We start from the raw sequence: 17,899 nt of genomic DNA, 5'->3' as shown, positions 1-17,899 counted from the left end.
CACCATATGCCCGAGCTGTCAGTCGGAAGAGAGGCCTTGCAGGAAGGCCTTCTGGAGCAGCTGGACTTCAGCTGAGCCTCTGCACCGGTCAGCAGAAAGAAAATTCCCTGGGAATCTAATCCTGGCCCTCATCACTTTCCTGTACTCCTCACAGCAGGCTGTCTCCCACCCTCCCTGGGATTTTTGGAAGCTTTTTTCCTGGAGTACATCCCTCCCCACTCCCCTCCAATCTCTGATGGCTTCTCTTGGATGCATCCTCAGCAGACACTCCCAGGCCCCAGCCCACAGGGTAGATACACACGGGTTTCCCTCCACCTCCAAGGCCTTCCCTGTATTATCACTTTCCTACAATGTGGTGTCTGTTGCGTTCTGTTGCTGGAGGGTCTTGCCCATTCACAGATGCCACCTCCCCGGGCTCTGGAGAAGCTATCCCTACCGTCTTCATTCATCACCTCCTTTCTGCCCTGTCAAGAGGGATTTGTTCTATTGGAACCTTTGCTTCCCCTGAGCTGTGTGAGCTTCTTGAGGACAGAGAACATCCCCTGTCCCCTGGTAAACCCCTGGACCTGTCCCAGCACTCCCACATAATGGAGGGTAGAAAACAGGGGCATTGCTGGATGCCCAGAGGCAGGAGAAGCTGAGGGAGGGTCTCCTTGGGGTGGAGTCTGGGTGAGGACCTTCACCCCTCTGCCCCACCACCTGGCCCCGGCGCAGCCTCCCCTGCAGCTGCAGCCATCGTTCCAGGCCCTTGCACTCTCCCTATAAGCCCCACCTGCTCAGCCTTCTTGGCCTCCAAGGCAGAGGCCTACAGAGTGACAGGTATGGAGCAAAGAGCAGGTGGGTTGGCGTGAGGACTGAGGGAGCAGAATCCCTGCATCTTTCCCCACACCATCTGTGGAACCTTCTCTCCTAGAAAGGAGACAGCAGGGAATGACTTGTCCTCAGCGTAAACAGTGATTCCTGGGGCAATGCTGAGCTCTAAGTGTGAGAGAACCTCTCTGTCCCCAGCCAGTGGGAAAGCAGAGAGACACACACAAGGCTTAGGGCCTGTGGCTGCTGAAGGGGGTTGGCAAAGTCAGGCCCATTCTGACTGGGGCTCTGTTTGGGAGAGCCCGTGGTGGGAGGCGTGGGGTCACAGGAACACAAGGCATGGCGGTCCTCACGTTTGGGCGAGGCAGCTGCAGGGTAGCTCCAAGTGATGTGGTCCAGGGTAAAGGATTTCAGCCACCAGGCTAAGAGCAGTGGGCCTGGGTCTGATCCCAGCAGGAGGGGCAGGGAAGGGAACTCCCCATAGGCTGAGTTCACGGGGTGTTTCCACAGAAGTTGACCAGGGATGCAGTAGGGAAAAGGGGGAAGCTGACAGGGGAGCCCGGGCCAGGATGAGGCTCAGGAGATGGGATCCTGGCTCAGCCTGAACACAGCCTCCTGCCAGATCCCAGATCCCCAAGCCGACCAGTGGCCATTGCCCCGAGCACAACTGACTCAGGCTGGGAGGGGAGGGAATGCACTTGGAGTGATGCTTAGGGCTAAGCGACACAGGAATCCATGGGGTAGGGGCAGGGACAGGCAGCTCAGGTCTGGGTATGCTGGGACTGGGGTGAGGTGAGGCTGAGAGAGGGGCACAGGGTGATGGAGGCTTCCCAGCCCCCAGGCCAGGGCACCCAGATCCAGGCCCCTCATTCCCTTTGGGTCCTTCAGGCCCCCCCCCCCCCCCATCGAGGGTCAGGACAGAGCAGAGGGAGCCTTTAAGTCCTGAGCCCCAGCATCTGTACCAGGGCCCGGAGCTGGCTGTTGATGTGGAAAAGTGGGGATAAGGTGGATCAGGCTGCAGGACACAAGGTGAGGGGGACCCTTGTGAGGGCAGATCTAAGGTGGGGGTTGACAGGGAGGGGTAGCCTGTGAGAACTAGCCCAGGATTTCCTCAGCCCCATGGACAAAGCCCTTGTTTCCTTCCAGAAAGCTAAAGAAGCAGCTGGAAGTGCGTGAGTGGGGTGTAACTCAACAGCTTCCTCTACTTGCTGGCAGCTTTTCCATCACCTGCTATTCGTCTCTCCAACTACCAGGACTTTCAAACCTGACAGCAAATCCAGAGGCCTCCAGCAGATCCTGAAGACACTGTCCATGCAGCATTAGGTCCCACTAGCCATTTGGTGATAATCCTATTCTGCTCCATGACACCTGGGCCATATTCTCTTGGTGCTACCTGATTCCAGCACTTAGCCCCATGCCTGCCAGAACAAAAAATCTCAACATAGAGAATGTTTTCCATCTCCTCCTTTGGTTGTGGAGAATCAGATCCTTCTCTGCATCATGACTGAGGTAGATAGGTAGGTAGATAGATAGATAAATAGATAGATAATAAAATGATAGTTGCTATACACAAGATGTATCAGGCATTGGAAAATATTCCAATAGTTCAACAATAAAGATATGGTTTAATTAGCTGCACTAAATCCAGAAAATTATACATTATGCCTATATTAAAATGTTTTTTGTTTGTTCCCTGCTGCGCTGCAGCAGGAGCCAGAGCCCAGCCCCAGCCCGGGCGACCCCAGATGCTCGCTCCAGCCGTGTCAGCACACGCAAGCCTGGGTCCTCCAAGAACCACGGCCCTGTCTTTGAGCACCAAGGACAACCACTGTGAATCAGAGTTGGACCAGAACCCAGCAGCCTTGTGTGAGAAGGAAGACGTGGTGGGCGAGGAAGATGGCAGGTTTAACCTCATGCTCACAGTGTGTTCCATCTGCAATAAGATCATCCACCCCAGAGGCCTCAAGATAAAGGAGAAGGAGGATGAGGTCAACGATGAGCTTCCCAACTGCTGGGAGTCTCCAAAGTGTACCCATGCTGGCAAGAGCGGCAGACAAAAGCGGGGCCCTGGCTTCAAGTACATCTGCAACCTGCCCGGCTCCCTGCTTGGGGAGCAGAAGATGAGCCGGGACAACAAGGGAGGGCAGCAGCCTGCCACGCGGAGGGGTGAGTGTGAGCAGGCACTCCGGCCCAGGTCAGACAGGCACCCCAAGAAGGTGCCCCCAGTGGTATTCTGCACCGAAAGTCTGATGATGCGCACCTGAGGAGGAAGTAGGAATGTGAGAAGCCCCAAGAGCTGAATGGATGCAAGTGAGCCTCATGGCTTCAAACATCCCCCGTTCCTCCTCTCACCTTTGGCTGAGGTCCCCTCCAAGAAGCAGCCACAGCCCTTGGTAGAGATCCAGACTCACTGACTTCCAGCAGCAGCTAAAACCTGGCAAAGAAGATGAGCTTTTCAGTAAAAAGCAGAGGTCCTAGAAGAACACCAAGGGACGCATGGCTCCAGCCAACAAGCCACTCCAGAGCTTCTAACAGGAGCCTGAGGATGATCTGCTGGAGGAGACCAAGAAGAGTGACCATGAGTGCTTGAGCTCCCCCACTGCTGGGCCCAGCACCGAGAGCACAGAGGGCCCAGAAGAGAAGAAGGTGATGACAGGCAGGAAACAGTGGCTCCCCAACAGGGAGCTGAGCACCAGCGCTGAGCAAGGAGCTCAACAAGAGTTCATCATGTGTCTGATAAGCCGTTATGGACCCACATGAACTTGAACCACTGCAAGACCATCACACCCCAGATGTTGAGCGGCATCATCTGTCCACAGCCAGTCTCCCTGGACCTCAGCTAGATCAATATCTCCAAGAAACAGCTGAGCTGACCCCTCAACCGGCTTCCTGGGCTCTGAGACTTGGTACTATCTGGCTGCTGGTGGATTGCAGTCTCAGCCATCTGAAGCTCCAGTGGTCCATTGCTCTAGACCCTGGACATCCCATGGGTGGAAGGACTGAATGAGGCCCAGATGCAGGATCTCCTGTCCTCACCCATGGATAACAGGCCAGTCAGATGGACAATCAGAGCGAGCTCCAGAACATTGTGGAGCTGTGCCTTGAAGTCCTGGCCATCACGGAAGCCTCCCTGTGGCTCATCATCCACCACATGCCCTTGCTCTCCAGGCTCCACCTCAGTTACTGTAACCATGTGTTATGGTTTGCAAAAGCCACCCAAATGCAAAATACCAGAAATGGGTTGGCTTTTACATTGGAGGTTTATTAGTTCACAAATTTACAGTTCTAAGACCATAAGAGTGTCCAAGCTAAGGCATCAACAAGAGGATACCTTTCACTGAAGAAAGGCAGATGGCGTCTGGAGCACCTCTGTCAGCTGCAAAGGCACGTGGCTGGTGTCTGCTGGTCCTTTGCTCCTGGGTTGTGTTGCTTTCACTTTCTGATTCTAGTGGCTTCTCTTTAAGCATCTGTGGGTTCTCACTTAGCTTCTCTGGGGCAAACTCTTGGCTTCATCTCTTAATCTAGCATCTCCAAACATCTAGGTCTGTGTTGGCTCTGATTTCAATGGCTGTCTCCAAAATGTCTCTGGGTGTTTTCTCTTGAAGCCTCTGAGCTCCCTTCAAAATGTCTCTGCCTTTATCCTCTCATAGATGATGCCAGTAAACTAATTAAGACCCACCCTGAATGGGCAGGATCAAATCTCCATGGAAACAACCTAATCAAAAGCTCCCACCCACAATAAGTCTGTACCCACAAGATTGGATTAAAAGAACATGGCTGGGAAAGGAAACATAACTACTGACCCTGCAGAAATAAAGGAGATAATGAGAAGATACTATGAGCAACTATATGCTAATAAACTGGACAACTTACACGAAATGGACAACTTTCTAGAAAAGCATAAACAACCAACATTGACCCAAAAAGAAATAGAGGACCTCAACAAACTGATCACAAGCAGAGATTGTCAGACATCAAAAAGCTCCCAAAAAAGAGATTGAGCCAGACATCAAAAAGCCCAGAACCAGATGGCTTCACATGTGAATTCTACCAAACATTCAAGAAAGAATTAATACCAATCCTGCTAAAACTCTTCAAAAAAATTGAAGAGGAGGGAAAGCTACCCAACTCATTCTATGATGCCGACATCACCCTAATACCAAAATCAGACAAAGATACTACAAAAAAAGAAAATTATAGACCGATCTCTTTAATGGATATAGATGCAAAAATCCTCAACAAAATACTCACAAATCGAATCAGCAGCACATTAAAAGAATTATACACCACGACCAAGTGGGGTTTATTCCAGGTATGCAAGCCTGGTTCAACATAAGAAAATCAATTAATGTAACACACCATATCAATAAATCAAAGCAAAAGAACCACATGATCATCTCAATCGATGCAGAAAAGGCATTTGACAAAATTCAATATCCTTTCTTGATGAAAATACTTCAAAGGATAGGAATAGAAGGGAATTTTCTCAATATGATAAAGGCAATATATGAAGAACCCACAGCTAACATTTTACTCAATGCGGAGAGACTGAAAGCTTTCCCTCTAAGATCTGGAACAAGGCAGGGACGCCCACTGTCACTACTATTATTAACATTGTGCTGGGAGTTCTACCTAGAGCAATCAGGCAAGAAAAAGAAATAAAAGGCATCCACATTAGAGAGGAAGAAGTAAAACTTTCACTGTTTGCAGATGACATGATTCTATATGTAGAAAATCCAGAAAACTCTACAGCAAAGCTATTAGAGCTAATCAATGAATACAGCAAAGTGGCAGGCTACAAGATCAACATGCAAAAATCTGTAGTGTTCTTATACACAAGTAATGTGCAACAAGAGGAAGAAATAAAAAAATTCCATTTACAATATTCTAATTCCATTTAGAATCAGGTATTTAGGAATAAACTTAACCAAGGCCACAAAATACCTAAATAAAGAAAATTACAAGAAACTGCTAAAAGAAATCAAACTGAACCTAAAAAAATGGAAGAACATACAGGGTTCATGGATTGGAAGACTAAATATTATTAAGACGTCAACTCTACCTAAACTGATTTATAGATTCAATGCAATACCAATTAAAATCCCAACAACTTACTTTGCAGAAATAGAAAAACCAATAATCAAATTTATTTGGAAGGGCAAGGTGCCCCGAATAGCCAAAAATATATTGAGAAAGAGGAATGAAGTGGGAGGTCTCACAGTACCTGACTTTGAGGCTTATTACAAAGCTACAGTGCTCAAAACAGCATGGTACTGGCATAAGGACAGAGATACCAACCAATGGAATTTAATTGAGTGTTCAGAAATGGACTCTCACATCTACGGACAATTGATCTTTGATAAGGCAGTCAAGCCAAATCAACTGGGACAGAGCAGCCTCTTCAATAAATGGTGTTTGGAGAACTGGATATCCATTTCCAAAAGAATGAAAGAGGACTATCTCCTCACACCTTATACAAAAATTAACTCTAATTGGAGCAAAGACCTAAACATAAGCACTAAGACCATAAGACTCTTAGAAGAAAACATAGGGCACCATCTTAAAGATCTTGTGATAGGAGGTGGTTTCCTAGACCTTACACCCAAAGCACAAGCAACCAGAGAACAAATACACAAATGGGATCTCCTCATTTTACTTTTGTACATCAAAGGACTCAAAAGAGATGTCTGTGAGTAAAGCTGAAAGAGGTGGGATTCGGAAATGTATGACACCAGAGGTAAAGATAGATGATGAAGACTGGGACTGTATAACTTGGCAAAAACTGGAGTGGCCAATGACTGTTGCTAAATATGCAAATATAAAAATAGTTCTCACATGTGGGAGAAAAAATGAATGTCAAACATGCAGAGTGTTGAAAAAGGGATGGTATTTTGGAAAAAAAATAATCAAAGCAAACTGGAGTCTACGGTCAACAGTAACATTCCAATATGCTTCCATTAAATGTAACAAAGGCAATAAACCAAAGTTAAATGTGTATGAGAGGAGGATATGGGGGAGGGATGTGGAATTCTTTGTAGTGGTGGTGTTTTCTGTCCTTACTATTTTATTGTATTGTATGACATTTTTTATTTTTCTTTCTATTATTTTTTTTATTATTCACCAAAAAAAAAACACTTTTTCATAATAATCAATATGTTCAAGTGCTGACTGTGGTGATAAATGTACAACTATGTGATGATGCCATGAACAACTGATTATACACTGTGGATGGTTGTATGTTATGTCAATATATCTCTATAAGATTGTAGGAAAAAAATATAAATAGAGGTAAAAGTGCTGGAGAAAACATGGAGAGAGGGATGTACCTATTTACTGTTGATGAGGAGGCAAAGTGGTCTAGACTTTCTGGAGGTCATTATGGTGGCTCCACAAGAAGCTGACTATGTGGGGCCACAGGGTCCTACAACCTCATTATGAGGATTGTATTTGGAAGATCTGAGAACAGAGACATGAATGGACATTTGCACACTGGTGTTTATGGAGGCAGTATTCATGATTTGCAATGGGTGGAGGTGGCCTAAGGGTACATTTACTGAGGAACAGAATGGTGAACTGTGGTGTATGCATACAATGGAATATGGAGCAACTACCAAAAGGAGTGAAGCTGTGAGACACACAATGAGGTGAATGGATCCTGTGGACAGCATGTTGAGTGAAGTACACCAGAAACAAAGGCAAACACCATAATGCCTCACCAATATGGACTAACTACAATGTGTAAACTCAGAATTGAATCTTAGAGCACGGCCTAACAGGGAAATGATTATTGTAATGGTCCCTACATTGTAAGCTCTTACAGCAGTCAAATCTATTCCTGAGTTGTAATAGCTATCTCTGAACTCTGAGATGCTGATCCCTTGGTGTATAACCTGATTGGTCTCTGGAACACTGGGTATCTGTGTGACACCGGAAACTCAGAGCGAGAGCTCGGCAGATATGAATATCAGTATTAATGCATGCAGCAACTGTTAAAAAAAAAAAAGCTGAAATAGGGCCCAGACTTCAATTAGAGATATGAATAAAGAAGATCTGGTTAAGACTAGAGCAAATCAGGGCAAAGGGTAAAGGTTGAAACTGACCGTGTGTTAAAACTTCAACTTCCAAGTGAAACTAAGGGAAGAGATGTTTATTTGGTGCAGGATCTATATTGTCTAAACAATAAAACTTCTACAGTCAGTTTGTTCAAACACTACAATTACATGGAACTTTGAATAGGAAGTGAGATTAGAACGTATAGATTAGAATGAAATAGCAACACATCCTAGAGTAATTTGGAGAATAAAAATACATATTCAGGGCCCCCCTGAAGAGCTGGGGGTGTGCACAGGTGTTGGACTTCCTCACCTGGATTGTTGCTGATATTCTCACAAACATTGGGGACTGACAGCTTGATATGCTGAGCCCTCTGTCTTGGGGTTGGCCCCTATGAAGCTGGTTGCTGCAAGGAGAGGCTAAACCTGCTTATAAGTGTGCCTACAAAACTCCCCCTGAGTGCCTCTGTTGCTTAGATGTGGCCTTCTCTCTCTAAGTCATCTTGGCAGGTTATCTCGTTGCCCTCCCCACTATGTGGGACCTGACTCCTAGGGTTGCAAATCTCCCTGACAGCACAGGAAACGACTCCCGGGAATGACTCTGGACCTGGCATCATGGGATTGAGAACATCCTCTTGACCAAAAGCGGGATGCAAAATGAAACAAAATAAAGCTTCAGTGGCTGAGAGATTTCAAATGGAGTCGAGAGGTCACTCTGGTGGACATTCTTATGTACTACATAGATAACAATTTTTAGGTTTTAATATATTGGAATAGCTGGAAGTAAATACCTGAAACTACCAAACTCCAACCCAGTAGCCTTGACTCTTGAAGATGATTGTAAAACAATGTAGCTTACGAGGAGTAACAGTACAATTGTGAAAACCTTGTGGATTGCACTCCCTTTATCCAGTGTATGGATGGATGAGTAGAAAAATGGGGACAAAACCTAAATTAAAAATAGGGTGGGATGGGGGAGTGATTTGGTTGTCCTTTTTAATTTTATTTTTATTCTTATTCTGATTCTTTCTGGTATAAGGAAAATGTTCAAAAATAGATTGGGGTGATGAATGCACAGCTGTATGATGGTACTGTGAACAGCTGATTGTACCCCATGGATGATTGTATGGCATGTGAATATATCTCAGTAAAGCTGAATTTAAAAAAAAAAAGAAGAACATGGCTTTTCTTGGGGTACATAACAGATTCAAACCAGCACACCATGTGATGGACCAGTCTATCAACCTGCTGAGGGCACCACCACCCAAGATGCCATAACAAAAATCAACATGACAGACAGCAGTAAGGTCACTAATCAGTGCCTGCCCTTCTTCAGATGTGGAAATATCTGTCACACTGACCTAAGGTACTGCAAGCAAGTCACCAAGGAAGGCTGTGAGCAGTTCATAGTTGAAATGTTTGTGAGTGTCCATTTTGGGCAAGTGGAAGAAAAACTCCTGCAAAAACTGAGAGAGTCCAAGGAGAAATAGGTACAAATGAGAGCTGGGGGAGTGCTTTTCTGCATTACAAAAAATGAGATATTTTATTTTCAATTTGGAACTTGGAACAACAGACCCATAGCACATTCCATTTGCCCAGGAAAATGCCGTTCAACTACCCATTTTTAGAATGAGAGAGCCAGACCCTTTCCTTTGGTCTTTCTGAAATGTAACTGCACTGCTTTATGGACCATTTTTAAGGCAGAATTTATCAAGAAAACATTCCCTTCAAAGAGTAGGATGGACTTTGGAGAAATTCTCTTATTTAATAAGCAAGAGCTTAGTTTTGTTGGTGGTGTTTTGTTTTTGGACACCTCATTCCATATACCTTCAAGGATTTCAGTGTCTTCATAGAGTGGACCACACACCACAAATCTGCCACCCTCCTGACATGTTTTTTGGTTTGTTATGTCTTACATTACATGGAACTATTTTTGTACCAATTGTTTTAAAGTTATCTATGCAAGGTCTGCATGCATACCAGTGTTTTCATTGTTTTAAGATTGCCAATTTTCATGGTTTCCTTAAATTAGGAAAGAACTTAACCTGTACTTGATCAACAAAAAGAATCCAGCCCAAGAGTCACCCCCAGAGAACCTCTTTTGTTGCCCAGACATGGCCTCTCTCTCTGAGCCAACTCAGCAGGTGAACTCACTACCCTCTCCCCTACATGGGACATGACTCCCAGGGGTGTAAATATCCCTGGCAACATGGGACATGACTCCTGGGATGAGCCTGGACCCAGCTTTGTAAAACTGAGAAAGCCTTCAGGACCAAAAGGGGGAAGAGAAATGAAACACAATAAAGTTTCAGTGGCTGAGAGATTTCAAATGGAGTCGAGAGGTCATTCTGAAGGTAATTCTTATGCATTATATAGATACCTCTTTTTAGTTTATTAGAATAGCTAGGAGGAAATATCTGAAACTGTGGAATGAAATCCAGTATGCTTGATTCTTGAAGATGCTCATATAGCTTATATGGTGTGACCATGTGATTATGAAAACCTTGTGCCTCACACTCCCTTTATCCAGTGTATGGACAGATGAGTAGAGAAATGGGGACAAAAACTAAATAAATAATGGGGGGAGGAGGGATATGGGATGTTTTGGAGGTTCTTTTTTTTTTACTCTTATTTTTATGTTGTGGAGCAATGAAAATGTTCAGAAATTGATTATGGTGATGAATGCACAACTATATGATGATACTGTGAACAACTGTTGTACACTTTGGATGATTGTATGTTATGGGCATATATTTCAGTAAAACTTCATTAAAAATAAATAAACAAAATACAAAAGAATTTCTCTACACATGTACCCAGATCTGACCAGTGGATTAAGATCTTCCACATAAAAGCATGTTTAATTGGAATTTCATAGCCTGCTTTGTATGTCAAGAAGTTACACAAGCATGTTGTGGACAGATGTAAATTATTAGTTGAGTAAGACACTCTCTCCCAAGTTTTCTTCATATAGAATTCAACTTTTTCTCAAAATTTTGAAATTCAGACTTCAGCCCTTGCTCTCAGGAGGGCTTCACTCCAGCAGGAGCCCCTGTATTCTCTATGGATCAAATTTATACAGTGAGTCAAGAAGTAGAAGAAATGATCCAGCCAAGCCTTTCTTTTCCATTTTCTCTCCTTTGAGTTATGAACTGAGTTCTTGTTTCAAGGTTATTAGATGGCTATTTCCTAACTGTAAAGTTATACATTCATAAGTGCCATTCTAGTAAGATGCTGTTTTCCTAGACCTTCCCTGAGGTGGTTTTACATTTGTTGAATTTGTGTAAACAATTGTGCAAAAAATACTTAAAAGAGAAATTCTCATAATACAATGTTTAGTGAAAAAATAAGGATAAAAAGAATATGATCTTAATTTCATAGAAATTATGCATGTATGTCCTCAAACACTAAAAGTAGATGCTCGATAATAGAATCACAGATGATTTTCATTTATTCTTTACACCACCCCTGATTTTACAGACTTCATGATAAACATTTTTCTTTGTCCTCAGGAATAAATACTTCCTTTGGTCATGGCCCATCAATACCCACCACCTCCTTTACCCTCCCCACCCCAGCCCTGTCTTGTGTCCTGTGTATGTGGCTTCCCTGGGCCCAGAATCCAAAAAAAATCCAAAAAGGGAGGAGGCAGAGCAGGTTGGGGATGGTACATGTCATGATGAGAGAGGAAGGTGAAATCAGTGCAGACCACTGTGGGTCACTTGGGTATCTAAAACCAAGCAGATATTGCCCCTATGTTGATTGGTTTCTTTTCTCACTCTTCCAAACCACCACACGAGAAATTCATATTCTTCCTCCTAACATCACTTTATTCCACTTCTTTCTTACATAACATGCCCTTTGTTTACTGTGCCCAGAAATGCGGGCCTCCCTAAGCTCTAAGTTACTGTCCAAAGCCTCATGAATTAATGGAAGAAGTCATTGCCCCAAATCACTTTCTTTCACTTACTTGCACAACAAATGCACATTGAGCACCTACAATTGGCTGTCCTAGGGATACTTCGGTGAACAAAACTGACAAAAATCCCTGTTCTAAAGGAGGAAACCAGATGGTGAACATAATAAATAGGAATATTACATTGAGTGTATGAAAGGTGTCATGATTTGGGAGGTAAAGAAAGGTAATGGGGATCACATGTGGAAGGGGAGGTACCATTTTGGATAAGCATGGACAAGGAAGGCCTCACTGTAAAGGATATTTGAGAAGGACTTGCTGGACATGATCACTGCAGGTAGAAGGCACAACCAGTGCAAAGGGCCTGGGGTACTCATGGGGAAAATCTGGGAGGCCAGCATGGCAGAAGCAGAAGGAAGAACCTGTGAGGAGAGGTTGGAGAGGAAAGGGTGCAGGGAGCATCTTCTTCAACTAGAGTGTAACAATAAAGAGGAATTATTAAAAGAACAAAATCAAAATTCTGCCATTGAAAAGTATAACTGAAATGAAAAAAAAAATCAACAGAGGGGCTCAATGGCAGATTTGAACTGGCAGAAGAAGCAGCTAGCAAATCTGAAGCATGTTAATTGATATTATCCAGTCTGAGGAACAGAAAGAAAAAGAATAAAGAAAATTAAGCATTCTCACAGACATCATCAAATGTACCACATATGCACAAGGCAAGGAGAGAGAGAAAGAGGGAGAATATCTGAAGAAATAATGGCTGAAATCTTCCCAATATTAGTGGACAATACTAATCTGCACATCCAAGAATACAAAAAACTCCAGGGAGGATAAACTCAGTGAGATCCGCACGTAGACAAATCACGGTCAAACTGTCAAGAGTCAAGGAAAGAATCTTGAAATCAATAGGAGAAAAGCAACTCATCATGTCCAAGGGATTCTCAGTAAGAGTAATAGCTGATTTCTTTGCAGGACCATGGAAGGCAGAAGGCCTTCATGGGATGGCATATTCAAAGTGTCAAAAAAAAAAAAAAAAAAAAAGACTCAGTGAAGATTCCTATATCCAGTGAAATGATCCTTTAGAAATGAAAGAGAAATTAAGATAACCTCAGTAAACAGTATCTGAAAGAATTCTTCACTTGTTGACCTGCCCCATGTCCCAGGAGCAGCCCTCCCAAGAAGCAGGGCCCCCAGCAGCAGGGACACCTCAGAGGCCACAGCAGGGCAAGAACAGATGCCCTGGGGGAGGGGGCCTGGGGTGGCATTACCCCACGGGGAATGGCCATTGCCTCAGGGAGAGTGAACCACCAGGGGGTACATGACATGGTGTGAGCTTAGCATGGACATGGCAATAGCCACCCACCTCCATGGGACTTGGTGACAGCTTGACAGGGGATCACCTTCCCCTCCATTTCAGAGATGGGACATGAATGGCATTGGCCCCAGGAATTGGATCCCCACCTCCTCCTCCTGTTTCTATCACTGTCGGAGGGCACTGAGGATGGGGTCAGTACCTGGGGCTTCTTTCCGCTCCCTCCCATCTGTGCACCTCGCTGTCTCGGCTTTTGGCTGCTTTACCTGGGCTGGGGGTGCAGAGCAATCTTCAGGGTGAAGAGTAAAGAGGCACAGAAGGTAGGACCAGGAGAGGGACTTGAGAGAAGGGGAAGGAGTTGGGGCTGTGTTCAGTCATGGCTGGGAGGCTTCCAGCAACAGTGTGATCAGATCTCCCAAGCTGAAGATGCAAACTCCTGGAAGTGTCGGCTAATGACACTCTTTGCAACTGAGTATTAAATTCTTTCTTGAAGGGAGATGGGAACTGCACAAACCCATGGCTACCATACCAGTTTCTAAAATTCGTGTGCCAAGTCCATCTGACAGGGGAACAAGGAGAAGCCTGCACACTCTCTGAAAGTGCACAGATGGCAACTGGGAACCTGGGCAGGGGGGAAGCAACAGGCCACATACTCGGTGCTCAGTGCAGACCTCAGACAGGAAAAGAGACCTATTTCCATCACTCCTGGACTCCCCTCACCCCCTCCCCAGCTTCCCCACTTCTCAAACAACTCCTTAATGATTCCAAACGCACAAATATCCTCCCCCACACACAGATTCTGCCCACTCTTCTACACATGGACACACCTGCACATACACTTGCAAACTCTCCCTCCACTTCACGTCCAGATGATACCATGAGAGACCTGGGGAAAATGAGTTCACAAGCTCACCCTCTAGGGCATAGCCCAGGGACTGGGCCCACAAACCTTGTTGTTCTCTGTGTTGCCATAGCTGAGAAAGGTTTGGGTTCCTACAACCTTCTGGTGGATATGCTGGGTGGGGCTGATCTTTGAAACAGCTGGGTGGGGCTGCTCTCTGCTGTCAGCAAAATGGGGCCACTGGGAAGAAACTGGCCACACTGAATTGGAAGGTGGACAGAGCCTGAAGGCCCTGCTGCTCTGACCAGAGCCCTAGGAGGGCCTGGGTGGCACCAGCTGGCAGGTGTTACCGTCATCACTGTGGTCCAGCTGGGAAAAGCAGAAATGGCAACAAGTCTCCTCTGTTCTCCTCTTCTGTCCTCTGTCTGCTGGGCTGGCTCTGGGGCCCTGAGTGGTGAGTGGGTGAGTGTGTGTGAGGCTCCAAGCCTAAGGCACGGACAGTAACTTGAATCCACATGAATAAATAGAGAGCACTGGGAAAGGTAGCTATGGAGGTAAATATAAAAGATAGCATAAATGTACACTGTATTGCTGTCCTTTTCCTATCTGATTTTAAAACAACTGTATGAAAGAATAATTATGAAACTGTAACGATGGGCTTATAATGTATAAAGATGCAATTTGTTGACAATAACAGCACAAAGAGCAGGAGGGAATGGAACTACATTGCAGCAAATATTTTGTATAATATCAAACTTTATTTGGTATTAATCTGAACTGTTATAATTTAAGATTAGTTTTAATCTTCAAGGCAAGCATTAAAAAATAATATTAAATATACTAATAGAAATAACAAGGAAATTAAAATGGTATGAGAAAAATATCTATTATACACAAAATAAGGCAGTAATGGAAAAATAGAAGAATGGGAAGGCACAACACATAGAAAATAAATAGACATTAATCCTACCATGTCAGTAATTACAATAAACATAGAAGTATTAAACACTCCAAAGAGAAGGAGGATACTAGGCAATGGATTTAAAAATTATCTGATGCAATGACACACTTTAGATTCAAAGATACAGGTAGATCGAATGTAACAGGATGGAAAAAGATAAACCAAACAGCCAACAGTAGCCAAACAGAGCTGCAATAGCTATACTAATATCATACAAAATGGTCTTTAAGACAAAAATTATGGCTAGAGATAGAGAAGGACATTTTATGATGATAAGAGGGTAAATCCATCAGGAAGACCTCACAATGATAAACATAAATGCAACTAACAACAAAGCCCCTGGTTACGTGAAACCAAAACTGACAGAATTGAAGGGAAAAAGAGATAATTCAACAATAATAATTGGAGAATTCACTACCTACTTTCAAAAATAGATAGAATTACTGAACAGATTATCAACAAGAAAATAGAAGACTTGAATAACCCTATAAACCACTAGATCTAACAGGTACCTATAGAGCAGTCCTGCCAACAACAGCAGAATACACTTTCTTCGTAAGTGTGCATACATCATTCTCCAGGATAGATCATATGTAAGCCCATAAAACAGATTCTAATAAATTTTAAAGGATTGATATCATACAAAGTATGTTCCCTGAGCACAATGTAAAGAAATTTGAAATCAGTAATAGAAGGAAACCTGGGAAATTCACAAATATGTGGAAATTAACACACTCCTATATATCCAGAGGTTTAAGGGAGAAATCACAACACACTACAACCTATCAGAAGTAGCTAAAGCACTGCTTAGATAGAAATGTATTGCTATAAATGCCTATATTTTAAAAAGAGAGAGAAGGATCTTGTGATGGTTAAGTTCATATGCCAGCTTGGCCAGGTTATGGTGTCAGTCATTTGGTTAAGCAAGCACTGGCCTGATGGTTACTGTGAGGATATTTCATGGATTTAAATCATTAGTAAGTTGATTGCATCTATGGCTGATTACACACACAATCAACTGAGGAGATTGCCTGCAGCAATAAGAGAAGTCTCATCTAATCAGTTGAAGGCCTTAAAAGGAAAAATGATGATTTCAGCAGTGGATGGGAGAATTTCCATGACTACTTCAGCCAGCGAGCTTCACCTGGAGAGTTCATTGAAAACCTTCATTGAAGATTGCAGTTTATGACCTGTCCTACAGAATTTGTTATTTCCATCTCCACAGTCGCATGAGCCAATTCCTATTTTTAAAATCTCATAATATTAAGTACAAATATATGTGTATATTTAAATATAAATATACATAAATGTGTGTGTGTGTGTGTACATGCATATATCCATGTGTGTATATATATATGCATATATCCTATCAGTTCTGTTTCCCTAGAGAACCCTGACTGATATAGATTTCAAATCAATAACCTGACATTCCACTTTAAGAAACTCAAAAAGAATAGCAAGCTAAAGCCAAAGTAAGCAGAAGGAAGGAAATAATAATAAAGAGTAGACTGGAGAGGGCAGGGCAAGATGCCAGAGTCATGAGGCATGGAATTTAGTCTCTCTTCTAGGGTAGCTGGTAATTACCCAGGAACTATATGAAACAGTGTTTTGGGGGTCTCCAGTGACCAGTCACACATCATACACAATTTTGAAACTGCTGGAAAAGATGAGATTGCAGCAAACTTTGTAAGTTTCCCTGAACAGGGGTCAGGTGCCCCTCCCCACCCAGACCCCAGGAACTATCTTGTGTAGCTGGCTCCCTGAAAGGAAAAAAAAAAAAAAAAAAAGTCTGCTGAGAGCAAGAAGGGGGGCTGAACCCAGCCTCAACTGCAGAATTAATTAACAAATTAATTAACTAATTTTGGGAGCTGGGGGTGCTAGAGAAGGACTGAGCACTGGGAATGTGGGGCACATAAAAGCGGGTGCCCATTCCCTGACTTCAAAAGCACTTTTTTCCCCTACATTTAGTCCCTTCTCCTTTCTCACTGACTTCTGACTCTTTATCATTTTGCACCTCAGTAGACCCCTCCCCCACCCGAGGAAGGGATTAAAGCTGTTGGAGAGTAATTATCCATACGGTAGCCTGAAGCACAACTTTAAATACTCTATTCTGACACTGACAAAACTTCCAGGCTGGGGAAAGGCTTTTAAAAGTGACTTCTTGTTTTCATTTTTTTTTTAAATTTAAAAGTAACATATGTGGTTATTTTCTATCAGACAGCCCAAGTTGAAGATCTAGGCTAGTCTTGAGGGGAGACAGAGTATCCAGAACTTCTTTGAATTTCAGATTCACTTCTGAAGAAAGTCTCCACCCCAGTCTTTAATTGGCAACTCAGGCTGATCAAGGAATTAAGCTGGAGTTGCCTCAAAGAGGACAGGGGAGAAGGGAATAGTGCCCCAGGGAAACAATGGGATTTCCTAGAATTGGGAGAGTGGGGGTGGGGTTCAGCTCAATTGGCAGCCCTCCTTCTGGGAACTCAGACTCCAGGGACTGGAATTCATATTCCAGCTTCAGTCAGCCACACCCCTGACAGGCTCAGAGTCTGCAAAAAATTCAAGGCACTTCACATCCTTACACTGGTGGGGGAACTGTGGGCTGGCAGGTGCCACCTGCTGGACAGGATAGGAAAAGCACCAAGTCTAGAAGACACACAGGAGGGTCTCATTCTCAGGGAAACTCCATATCCTCCTCATGAGGCCTGGGCCTCTCTACACTGGGAAAACCTGACTAGGGTCAACCATATCTGAGGTGACCCTCTCATAAAAAGGCTACATAGAGGCAGGGCAAGAAACAGAAAAACAAGAGGCAAAAAATTCTGATCAACTAAATAGAACCTAAGCTAGAGGTCTATAATAAGTTGAACTGAACAACAAAGGTTAGAGGACAAAGCCAACCAACAAGAAACCCCTAGGTAAAAGAGTGAAAACAAGCTCCAGAATAAACTAATCAAGAAAATTGGATGCCTAAACAACTTAAGATAATGAGCCATAATAGGAAACATGA

The 17,899-nt window shown here is 43.8% G+C and overlaps 1 pseudogene; it reads left to right on the top strand.

The window, feature by feature from the left end:
* Positions 1–2,687: 2,687 nt before the first annotated feature.
* Positions 2,688–3,570, top strand: LOC119528221 (annotated as a pseudogene).
* The last annotated feature ends 14,329 nt before the right edge of the window (positions 3,571–17,899 follow it).

This window comes from Choloepus didactylus, chromosome 2 (genome assembly GCF_015220235.1).
Source record: "Choloepus didactylus isolate mChoDid1 chromosome 2, mChoDid1.pri, whole genome shotgun sequence".
Lineage (NCBI taxonomy): Eukaryota > Metazoa > Chordata > Mammalia > Pilosa > Megalonychidae > Choloepus > Choloepus didactylus.
The sequence above is the reverse complement of the archived record's forward strand: the minus strand, read 5'-3'. Positions and strand labels throughout refer to the sequence as shown.